A 12903-nucleotide genomic window follows, 5' to 3' on the forward strand; every position below is an offset into this window, starting at 1 on the left:
GAGACTAACCGAAGGTCAGTTTACTTCCGACAAAAGTGGAGCATGAATAAATTCATCTCTGACATCTGACTGGCCCCTTTCTTCACCCTCCCTGGTCCCTAGCTCACCCCTCCTCTGTCCCCTGATCCCCAGGCTCAATTCAGCTGAGCTCTCTTATATTAAAGTTTGTCTCCCACATTAAGAAATGATCTGACATCCACAGAGATTTCATGATAAATCTTAGCCCAGCTCAGTGGTGGAATGCTGATTTACTAAATCCAGGGTGGCTTTTCTAGTTCCCAAAACCGTATTCTAACTGTGCCCATGTACTCTTTCTATGTAAAAGATCAACCCAGATTTTGGGTGAGAATTACCTTTTTATATGAAAAAACATTGGAGAGAATGCTTTCTTTGAAACCTGGGCACCTACAGTACTTTTTATGTAGTCGTGTTAAAGTATGCTATTATTTGTATAATTGTCAAATCAGGGAATTTATATATAACAAGACTCGATAGAAGGGTTAGGCAAATTATTCATTAGTGTTTATTACTCTCACCCCTTTCAAATTCTTCCAAATTAGCCAGGGATAAGAAACTGGGAGGAAGATTTCAACTTCTTTACCATATATTTGCTTGTGCTTTTCTTAACGTTGGAAGGATTAGATTTTTAGACTAATTTGACTTCACAGAAAAAAAAATATCCATATGATGTTTTAATAAAGAGTATTCATTTTTGTATTGAAGCTCAACTTACTTTCCCAACTGGTTAGGGAAAGTGAGGATTGTTTTCTTAAAATACTGACGGATGTCAGAAAGCCAGAGGGAGGCCTCCTCTTTCTCTGCTCTGTGAAGAATAAGAGAGGTAAGTGGGCTCAGGTGACTTTCTGTTGCTGCAGTTAAAGTTTTACAAGTGACCAGATGTTAGGATTGAAACACCAGGCAAGGGTAGAAGGCAAGTTTTATTTAAAAGCTAGAAACAGACTTCTCCCGGAAGAAGAGGACCCCCAGGGGAGTGTCCTGTCCCTTTTATACATTTCCAATTATCTTTGTTCTCCTGCCTTCTTCTCCCCCTTATCTCTCTCCTTCCTGTGTACTTCACCAAGAACCAAAAGGTGACAAGAAAATGGGGAGGGGGAGGACCAAAGGGTGCAATGTTGGGGGCAGGGAGGGACAGCTCAGGAGGCATTAATTAACAACTCCCTGCAGGGGGGACCCTCCCTGTGGCAGGTTGCCTTAGCAACAGGTTGGAGCAGGAGGGGAAAGGGCTTTCCAACCAGCCCCCATCTCCTTGACCTGGCCCCGTTATTTATTCTGTCTATTGACTGTCTTTTTGCATCTCCCCCTTTCAAAGCTCCACTCCCAGCGGGATATTCAGCACGGTTGGTCCTCCCTGTGAACACAAGCAGGAAGAGAGAGGACTGACTATTTGATATCCTCGCTCTGATTCAATTTCGGAAGTAGAATAGTACGCTCTGTCCTTTCCCCCAACGCCCATTCAATCACGAGGACAAGGTTTTGAGAAAAAGGAAAAATAAATGTTATTGCTTTGCTAGCAAAGGACAGACGGGGGACTCCTGTCCCGCAGGCTGTGATTCTGCCCACAGGAGGAACAGGGGCTTGTAAAAGGGCCTCTTCAAGGTTGTATTCCACGTGTGGTCAGGTAGGGGGTCCCAGGGCCCCTGGTGGAGGGTCAGGATTCACTGGTTGATTTGGGAGACATTCACTTCCTAGATCCTCTGGCAGACAACTCTGTGGAGCAGATAGTACAAGGTCGTCTTGTCCCCTGTCCCCAAGTTAGGAAGGGGGAGAAGGAGAAGAGGAAAAGGAAAACGTGTCCCTTTTAATAAACCTCAGAGCTACATTCAAAAGGTGAAGTGGGCACTGTATCAGAAAGACTTCAGCACCTGAGTTAAAAACAGAACTCAGGTCATCCTCCACCCTCCACCCTCCACCCGCTGAGCCTCCATTACAGAACAAGATGGGGGGGTCATCCTGGGGACTCTGGTCTCCCAGACTCTCTCTGCTTCTCGGCTCTTATATGATGTGAACCCTTTGCTCTTCCTCCCCATCCATCCGTGAGTGCTGCCAGAGACCCAGACTGCCTGATCCTGGACTGGATCCTCTAGAACTATGAGTCAAAACCAACCTTTTCCTCGTTAGAAGTGAATTGTCTCCGGTGTTTTTGTGATAGTAAGGGGAAACTGACTTAAAACGTCAGAGTGGATTCTGCTTTCTACCTTGACAAATGCAGGAGTGTAATTTTAAAAACTGAATTAATATCACATTAGGTTGCTTAGGAAAAATATAAGAAAAAAGTATTCTTAGAGATGTGGCATCCTTGTAAGAGTAGACAGACTTTTCCCCCTTCCTGTGCTGGGGATGGAACTCTGGGCCTATGTGCCCATCAGGATAGCGCTCTCCTGCCGAGTTGCACCCGCAGCCCCCACTGAAAGTGCTATTAGAGCAGCAAGAAAACTGACGTTTTTGGTGTTCTCATTCTAATTTTTAGAACTGAAAGTTGAAGGATATGATGGATTCCAGCTCCAATTGGAATGCATGTGGTACGTTACTAAGATGAAATTGCAGAATGAGAATCAGCACGTGGCAAAATTACATTGAAATAAAAGACGCACAACCTCGCGCACAGGGTTGTGTGTGTTTGTGAAGAAGAAAAGCAAAAATTGCAGGTTGATATTTTGTTGTTTCATTCTGAGTCCAATGTACAAAATGCCTTCCAATTTCTGTTTTTATCTCACTCAAAGCAGTTAATCTACCAATGAAGATTTCACATTGGGGCTGGGGATGTGGCTCAAGCGGTAGCGCGCTCGCCTGGCATGCGTGCGGCCGGGGTTCGATCCTCAGCACCACATACCAACAAAGATGTTGTGTCTGCCGAGAACTAAAAAATAAATATTAAAAATTCTCTCTCTCTCTCTCTCTCCTCTCTCACTGTCTCTTTAAAAAAAAAAGATTTCACATTTATAATAGAAGGGAGATGAGTGGAGGAGAGGAAGGGGGAAGCAGGGGGAGGGGAGAAACAGGAGCAGGGAGGAACTGCAGAGTGAAATTGAGGAATGCTGTGTACACACATGAATATGCCACAGTGGATTCCACCTCTGTGTATATCTATGGAGCATGAATTAAAAACTCAAAAAGAGAGTAGAAGTACTGAGGATCGTAATGAAGCAAATTATACTCCATACACATACGATGTCAAAATAACCCCACTACGGTGCATAATGCATTAGTGGACCAATAAAAACATTTTACACATTAATTTTTTTTTTGTAATGAAAGAAGTGTGATTTTCATAGTTCTGGTGCAAAGGTAATTTAAGCAAATCTAATAATTCGCAAATGACTTCTTAAGATTCTTCTGTATGATTATGACATTTGAGTTCATTTTAATAAAGAAAAAAGGCTTTCAGGAGTGATTTGGAAGATGATTTTATGAAAAGAAGACCAAAAAGTACACACAGCTTTCATTCCTTTGAGACACCCTATAAACATTTAGTAACTCATTTCTGGAATCTCGCGGTGGTACTTCCAGGGAGTGTGCCCACCTCTGCCTGGGCTGTGAGTTTAGGAAGCACCGGAAGGGGAGGATCCTGGTCCCTCCTGTCCCTGCCCTGGCACACGTGACGCTCAGGATGAGCTGCTCCTGCAGGGAAGGCTGGAGCTACATTTACAGTTAGACTTCTAGAAAGGCTAGAGCTAGGGTGAGGGGAGTAAGCATTCGTCTCCGGTGCAAATTTTAAGTAACGGTAATCAAGATAAATAAGGTTTTAATGCAATATTAAAATAATAAAATGCACCCCCAACAAAACCCCCAAATGAAAACCCATGATGAACAAAATAGCAAAATGTTAGATGAAAACAGCATCCATCCTGCACTGAGGACCTAACTGGCCTGTCCACCCCTGGCTGGCTGCTGAGCTTCCATTCTAGTCTGAATCCCAGCGAAGCCCTAGTGTGCGCGTTCGCAGGAGTCCACGCTGCGGAGTTCTCTCTGCTCCATCTTTTGAGCAGAACAGGAACGATTTCCTCTGTGTTCCCTGCTCTCCTCTTTAGATGAACCGTCCAGTGGTAGCGTCGGCTCTGAGCACCTGCAGGCAAAGGACTGCGCGAGGCTGGGGCTCTGCGCCCTTGCGGGGAGGAGCCTCTGGTGCGTCCGGCGGAGCGCGGGGGCCCGGGCAGCTCAGGGCGCGAACGCAGGCGACCTAAGCCGCCGCTGTCCTTGCAGCCCCGGGCTCCGAGCGCAGCGAGCAAGGCCCGCGCCTTCCTCCAGGTCCTGTGTGGCTGCCTCCGCAGACCTGGAGCTCGGCAGAAGCGAACGCATTGCTACGTGCGCGAGGCGATCTGGAAACGTTTTGGGGATATTTGGACTTGGACTAGCAGGGCATGCTCCTGAAAATAAAGAACCTTTGAAGAAACCTATTCAATTGCAACCTGAAAAATAGAATTTTATTTACAATAATGGACTTTTATTTCATGGAGGACTCTAAATATATGATGCATATGTGACTTTATATATTCTAATTGCATCGAGAAATCAGGAGTTTTTATAACACTGAAAGGAACGTGGCAGTAAGGGACTAGCCTACAAATACTGCTGTTTATTATTTTTTAGGATTGTAGCGCCGCGGGAGCCAAGTCTAAAAGAAAAACAACTGGCAGACATTACATCCAGTTAAGATGTTAGCAGCTTCCGAGTTAAGATGCTAATTAACTCATCTGCTACAGGTTTGGAACACCTGTAGGTGAAGCTGAATTTTATTTATTTATTTTGTTGTAGATGGACACAATATTTTTATTGTATTTATTTTTATGTGGTGCTGAGGATTGAACTCAGTACCTCACACGTGTTAGGCAAGTGCTCTACCACTGAGCTACAGCCCCAGCCCTAAGCTAAATTTTAGAATCCAAATTTAATAACCTCTGGGGCCACTACTACGGGACTAGAAGGAGGGCACTCCCTTGATAGAGAACTTCATTTCTCGTAGTAGAAAGTAGTTGTTTACAGATAAAACTTAGCCAGTTATTTAAGTGACCTTAGATCTAATATTTTACATTAGATCCAATGTGATGTTTTACATTTCAAATTTTGTAATTGGGTGGTCTGTTTCTGATTTGGTAACAATTTAGGAAGCTTTTGTTCTAGAGTGGGTTATATTTGAGAATAATATTCAAAATAGTTCAGAACCCATATTTTATCACACATAAAATGTGTTTAAATTATTTGCTTGGATTAAAACTCTTCCTGAAGGGCATTTTTTTTTTTTTAACTGGGGATTGAACTCAGGGGTGTTTGGTCACTGAGCCACATCCCCAGCCCATGTTTATATTTTATTTAGAGAGAGGGTCTTGCTGAGTTGCTTAGGGCCCTGCTACGTTGCTGAGGCTGGCTTTGAACTTGTAATTCTCCTGCCTCAGTTTCCCCAGCCATTGAGATTACAGGTGTGCACCACCTTGCCCAGCTCCATTTTTTTAAAAAAAAATTTTTCACAATACCTTTATTCTGCTCATTTTTACTTTTTATGTGGTGCTGAGGATTGAAACCAGGAACTTACGCATGCTAGGCAAGTGCTTTACCACTGAGCTACAGCCCCTGCCCTCCATTCTTAATTTAAACCAGCCCAGAGATTAGAATTTTGAAAATATCTTCCTCCTTGTAGTAAAATCACTTTAATTTTCTTTGATTTTTCTTTCACTGGAATCTCCCCAGTCTGAGTCTCCAGCTTCTCCTACCAAAACCTCCTTTGAAACGAGCAGATCAGTGCTGGTGGCTATGCTCAGAAATTCAGATTGCTGCAGGAAAGCCAGAGGTAGCTTTCAGCGGTTCGCCTGAGCCACCCTCAAGAAGTTTGTCGCAGCTCAGTGTTTTCCTGCTCTGAAGCCTCACACCAGGGCACACACTGGCACAGGTGGCCCGAGCACCCTGCATGGCCACGCTCTCCTGCTCCTCTAGGAAGGAGCTCCTGATTCTTTGGTCACATGTTGTACCGTGTTTCAGATTCAGCTTCAAATTGATTTCGTGGAAAGTCTTTTTTTGATCAGGGATGTTTAGGTCAAATCAGACTCCTTAGGTCCTGCAATGGAAACCGCTGCTTTGCTTAAACAAATCCAGAAATGAGAAATGAACTCTTTACAGAACGGGGAGTAAAGCAACCCAGCCCTGGGCCGGTAGACTGCAGCACTAACATCAGCCACGAGAGGCCGCTCTTGCCACTCACTAGCGGGCTTCAGAAGCCTCCCTGGAGGAAAGTCCAGCAGTGGTGTCCAGAGGAGAGCCTCGCACCAGCTTGCCTGGTTCTGTTCCTAGGCGATGGCACTCAGCCTGCAGGATTAGTTGTTGATGGTATTTTGCTTGGAATCCAATGGAAGATTCAGAGTCAACAGGAGTCGGGCTGCTCCCTTTGACCGTGAGCATCCTTCTTGGTAAAACGCTGAGTAACAGCCTTCTGTGTGGCTTTTCAGTGGACTCATTTATTCATTGCTTAGCTACACACACTTTTCCTTTTAATTGTTTCTTTTTCTTTTTTGTCATGTTCACCAGCCTGGCTGGGAGAAGAAGGGAAAACCTAGCACCGACCTTGTGGTTCAGCAAGGAGATCCATTCAGGATGTGATAGGGTGATATACTTCAGCAAGGGTGTCTCATACAATAGGAGGGTAATTATTTCAGCAGATGCTTCAATTTGGACCTTTCAGTAATACCAGTAAGAAAAAGAATCTGCAGATGAGTAACAGACTCTTCAAGTTTAGTGTCGAATGGGGCACCATAAAAGATGGAGTCTTTTTCATTTGCTCCAAACTCAAGATAAACTCTTTTAAAAATTTTCTCTGAGGGCTGGGGATGTGGCTCAAGCAGTAGCGTGCTTGCCTAGCATGCACGGGGTGCTGGGTTGGATCCTCAGCACCACATAAAAAAAATAAAATAAAGATGTTGTGTCCACCGAAAACTAAAAAATAAATATTAAAAAATTCTCTCTCTTAAAAAATTTTTTTTTTCTCTGACATACTGAAATGAGTTGGCCTAAAATGTTACCTATCACTTTTAGACAGGTCGTAGTATAGGTTTCAATCATAGTGCACTTGTCTGCAGAATGAGCATGTGTTTTCATTCAATTTTAACACATTCATATTTAGAAAGCAAGTTTTGCCTTCATGTTACATTTCATTGTTTTGCTTTTTTTTTTTTTTTTCAAAATTAAATCCAAGCTCCTAGGAAAAGCAAACCAGTATCTTCACGGCCTCTCTCTTTATTTTTTTCTGAAATTACTGAAATTATTTTATATTTGAAATTCTTTTGTATGTGAAATTATTTTATATATAAATTATTTAAATGATTCTGAAATTATTTTAGATATGAGGTATCCTCCAAAAGCTCATGTGTGGACAATGCCTGGAAGTGTAGAGGTGAAATGATCGGGTTAGGAGAGCCTTGACCTAATCAGTGCATTAGTCCACTTGAATGGATTAAGAGGGTGGTGACTGTGGGCAGGTAGGGTGTGGCTGGAGGACCTGGTCTATTGGGTCTATCCATGGTGAGGGGATAGCTTGCTCCCCCCAAGTCCCTTCCTGGTGCCATGTCCCAGGAGCTTCCTCTGCCACACCCTTCTGCCCAGATGTTCTTCCTCACTTCTGTCCCAGAGCACAGGAGTCAGCCACCTCTGAACAGACCTCTGAATCTGTGAGCCCCAGATAAACTTTGCTATCTCTAGTTGTTCTGGTCAGGTCTTGTGGTCACAGCAGTGAAACAGCTGACTACAACACCTCCCCTTCATTCTGCCCTGCAATACAGGGCTCCCTCCGTTCGGCCTAAAGCTTCCTTCCTCTTCTCTCCCACCTCTTCCTTGCATGGTCTGCTACTTTTCCTGAGCCGACTTTACTGTCTGTGCGATACTTTCTCTGTCCCCCACACTCCTGCTCTCACCACGAGCTCACTGGATCCCTTAAAAAGGGCACCATGTCCACTGGACTACGCTGCTTCCAGAGTGGTTTGCCACCCCCAGCCCCTGGCACAGCACCCGGGAGGTGATCAGCACCCAGTATCTACAGGGTGAACAGGTGCATCGCTGGCTCTGGCTCCGACTTCTGGACATGCAGGGGACAATGAGGCCGTACTAGTCAGTGGAGCTGCAGCCCCCAGGGTGCTGTTGCGTGGAGAAGCGAGACTTTGACAGGAGAGTCCCTTTTCTTTTGCGGCTGGTATCTGGAATTCAAATCTAGGCATTGTATTTATCTGCTGTGAATAGCATTTCCCATTTTGTGAGAGTCACAATCTAAATGGGCTTGCATTTATTTCTTTAAATGACTGTAAACTAGATCATGAAGTTAATGTGCTTGTCTATGTGCACTCTCGTCTGGTTTATCACTTATTTTCTTTTGTAGTCCTCACAGGATAAAGTCCTTGGTGTTAGAATGTTAAAGTCAATGAATCTTCATGACTTTATAGTCACAGGTCCCTAAGTCACTTGGACACGCTGGTGCCAACAGGTATTCGGCATCCCTGTAGCAACTTTTCTTCAACAAGTGACACATCACTTGGAGGGGATGACAGAATGGACCCCTTCCTCTCGATTCTGCTTCCTGCCACTGACTCACAGGAGGTAAACAGGCTTCCGAAATCTTCTTCCAAGCATCATCTCTTCCCAGGGTGGGTCATAGGATTGTCTGTCCTCCAGGAAGCAGATGCTCCTCCCCTGGTCCTGCCAGCCGCTCCCTCACCGGGTCACCACAGCAAGGGCCCTCTATGGAGTGAGGTCCTTGTGTGTCCACCCACCTGCTGCTGCACGTGGCTGCCACGTGGCTCCCACTGGTGAAGCTGCTCCCACTCCACAGGGCGCAGCTGTTCTGCATGAGATGCACCTGAGCGTTTCCGTGTGCACCCAGGTGGGGGTGGGGGGGAGGGCTCAGGGCAGAGCTGGAGCTGGAGTGGAGCCCTAAGGTCAGGGCCAAGGAGGAGCAGAGAGGAGGGCAGAGGGCACTTCAGTGCAGGAGGCACAGCTCGGGCAGTCAGCAGTCAGCGTGCAAGGGCTCAGGCAGGCAGGTGCAGGAAATGGGTGAGCACCTCTCTGATTGAAGGAGGGAGCTCAAGGCTGATTTAGGAGATAAAATCCTGTCGTGGAGTCGGCTCTTCCTGCTTTCAGTGGGCTCCCTGCTTCACTGTAGAGCAGCGGTTACACAGCAGATCCCGGCACATGGTTAATTAGCTTAGAAACATGACCATTTTCCTTGCTCTTGGTGACTTCCAGTTCTACAGAACATATGGCTTTGTCTGTCCCCTTTCTGAGGACAGGGGCTGGGAGGTCCTGCATTTGCTGAATGAATGGATGGAAACTTCTTGCCTAGGGCTCAGCCAGAGTCCCAGGTTCTGCCCTCAGTCACCCAGCTTGGCTTCCTGACCGTCCTGGAACCAGCCCCTCCCAGTAGCACGTGCCATTCACCTGGCCAGCTCTGCACCAGGTGCCCATCGGGACCTAGGTAAGGGGAGCCTTATTCCAACACCATGGAGTGAGGTTTAGGGAAGGCAGTGACTGAAGTCGATCAAATAGACTCAAGACCACTTGAAACAGAGGTTTTTACAAGGAGAAAAGTAGACTTTAAGTTTAGCGTTATCACTTCTGTTCCCTGAGCAGAGTGTGCTGTTCTAGAATTCCCCCTGGGTAGCAACACGCAGGTCCTGCAGATTCATAATGAGTCAGGCCCTTAACACCCCGCGGGGAAGTGGAGGTGCCAAGTATATGCTTTTATTTTATGAAGTTTCTTGACTTTCTTTCTTTCTTTTTTCTTTTTCTTTTTTTGGTACTAGGGAGTGAATCCAGGAGCACTCAACCACGAAATCACATCCACAGCCCTTTTTTATATTTTATTTAGAGACAGGGTCTCACTAAGTTGCTTAGGGCCTCACTAAGTTGCTGAGGCATCCTCCTGCCTCAGCCTTCCAAGCTACTGGGCTCACATGCGTGTGCCACTGCGCCCAGCCGAAAGTTTCTTGCCTTTCTGAAGGGCTGATTTCTTCAAGCCTGTGTAAGAAAGGGCCCTGATTGCCGGGGATGCCTTGGCAGACATGGATTTTCCAAAGGGGAAACTGAAAATGTCAATAATTCTGTTTCCAGTTGTCTTTATAAATCTATTATTGGATCTTAATATTGTTGAAAGTTATCTGAGGTCAGTGAAACACAGTTGGAAAATTAAGGAGAAGCCAAGTGAAAGAATAATGGTGATATTATCTGTTCCACCTATTCACAACATTCTCTTGAGGTACCTTAGAATATGAAACTGTGATGTCTCCAGGACTCTTGACTTGAATTTGAACAATATAACTCAATCATATAATTCAGGAAGATTAAGTTTAATTAAGTTTACTGCCTAATGATGATCAAATTGTATACTCAATCAGTTAATAAGTACTCAATAGCAGTTTACTGAGCATGTGCCGTCTTTCAGATGCTGTGCTAGGTGTGCACCCCACAAAGTTGGGTAAGGCTTGTACTGTGCTCTCAGAGAGCTCATGATTCCCAGGGGGAGCTAGGCCTGCCAGCCAGGAGTCCCAAGGGCACGTGGAAAGCCTGGTATGGATAAAGATATGGTGGCACATAATCCTCATGAATGTAGTAGGTATGTTTTTTTGTGATCTAAAATAGCTTTTATCCATGTGTATGGGGTGGGGTGGGGCTAGTGTACGGGGGATTCACCTATGCATATATGTGGTACTCTACCACCATACCCATACAGCCCTGGCCCCTATCCAATTTTTTTGAATGTTCCTTTAGAAGTTGTTCCTGGACTTTTATTTTTGCCCCAGCAATCATGGAGATCACTGCCGCCCTCCTAATGTGGGTGTAGAAGGCAATATTCCCTAAACAATGCTCTTTCCTCTTGGATTCTGCTGTGACTCCTTATGGGGTATGGCATCTGGCATCTGAAGATGAAACACAGGCTTGGTTGACTTTTTTTTTTTTTTAAAGAGAGAGTGAGAGAAGGTGAGGGGGGGGGGGGAGAGAGAGAGAGAGAGAGAGAGAGAGAGAGAGAGAGAGAGAGAGAGAGAGGGAACTTTTTAAATATTTATTTTTTAGTTCTTGGCGGACACAACATCTTTGTTGGTATGTGGTGCTGAGGATTGAACCCGGGCCGCACGCATGCCAGGCGAGCGCGCTACCGCTTGAGCCACATCCCCAGCCCTTGGTTGACTTCTTGTCTCTTTGTGTCTTCGTTTTTAAGATGTCTTTCTGGGAAACTTAAGTAAAATGTTTTAGCGAATTGGATTAGTATTTCGATATTTTTCTCACCCGTAATGTAGCACCTTTGCTGAATTCTGAGAATCCTCACTGCCAGTGTTACCCAGGGAAAATATGTGCTGGGGAAACTGAGCAAAGCTCCGCTGTGGGCAAACGTGAGGGAGGTATTAAAGGAACCCACGGGCAGCTTGGCAGTGCTGCGTGATTCCCCGGGCCTCTTGTTGTGTGCCTGCAGGAGATCACCATGGCATCTCGTGCCAGGTGTGTCAAATGCAGTTTCTTAGCCAGATCCCGCTGCTCTTTATATGTAACAATCACAAGTCTTAGTGTCTGACTTACTGGTATAAGTGTGACATCTTTATATCTGGGGAATATGTAGAAAAATGTTTCTGTATCAACTATTTGTATGTCTTACTAGGCTCACAGTGAAAGGTGTTCTCCGTACTGTAGAACACATGCTTCCAAGTGAGTTACTGATATTTTTTCTGTTGCATGTGTTAAGATGTGCCACTATCTTAAAGGTGTTAATAAAACTATAGACAAATTGAATTTTGCACTTTATTTGAGCAAAGAAATGTTTCAAGAATCCACCAGCAGTCCAGCCAGAAAATGGTTCAGTCTGTTCCAACTCACTGTCCTGTGCAGGCAGTATTTATCACCAGAGAAGAGGAAATGACATACAGGAGTGACCTGGGAGGCTGCGGTTGGCATTTGCCTTAGATGGTCCTGTTTCATCTGTTTTCAGCATCTGACTGGCTGGAGGTCCAGCTGCTGTGATGGGCTGAGTCTTGGCTAGTTGTTATGAGAGTGACTTCTAGGTTAGACCATTTATAAATTAGATTTACAGCTCACTATGTATGGAGAAACTTTAAGGATGAACAAAATGTGTATGGAGACAGTTTTAGACTAAACTAAATACAATTTAACAATGACAATGCTTCTAGATAAGCTGCTGCAATTCCAATCTTCTTTTTATTAGAGCATTAGAGCTGTACATAATAATGGGCTTCATTTCGACACAATCACATAGGTGTGAAAGATAATTTGTTCTGTTTCAGTCCCTTGTGCTTCTTCTCTCCTTTACCTTCTCCTCTATTTGTATCTCTTTAATTTCCTTCTCTTGCCTGATTGCTATGGCCAGAGTTTCAAGAACTATGCTGGATTGGAGTGGTGAAAGTGGGCATGCTTGTCTTGATCCTGTTTTTAAGAGGAAATGCTTTTAGTTTATCTCCATTCAGTATCATGTTGGCCTTGGGTTTGTCATATATGTTATATATTAAGGTAGATTCCTCCTGTCCTTAGTTTCTCCAGCATTTTTAACATACATGTATGGATGCAGCATTTTGTCAAAAACCTTTTTCTGCATGTATTGGGATGACAGTGTGATTCTTGTCCTTATTCTTCTGCATGTGATGAATTCTAGTTTTTTATTTGTGTGTCAAATAAACCTTGCATCCCTGGGATGAAACCCATGTGATCATGGTGTCTTCTCTTCTTCATGTGTTTTTGAATGTGGTGTGCTAATATTTTATTAAGGATTTTTGCATCTATGTCCATCAGGGATACGGGCCTGTAGTTTTCTTTTCTTGAGGTGTCTTTGTCTGGTTTTGGTATCAGAATGATATTGCCTTCATAGAATAAATGGGAGTGTTCCCTCCCTTCCAATTTCATAGAATAATTTGA

Source organism: Ictidomys tridecemlineatus, chromosome 13, assembly GCF_052094955.1.
Source record: "Ictidomys tridecemlineatus isolate mIctTri1 chromosome 13, mIctTri1.hap1, whole genome shotgun sequence".
NCBI lineage: Eukaryota > Metazoa > Chordata > Mammalia > Rodentia > Sciuridae > Ictidomys > Ictidomys tridecemlineatus.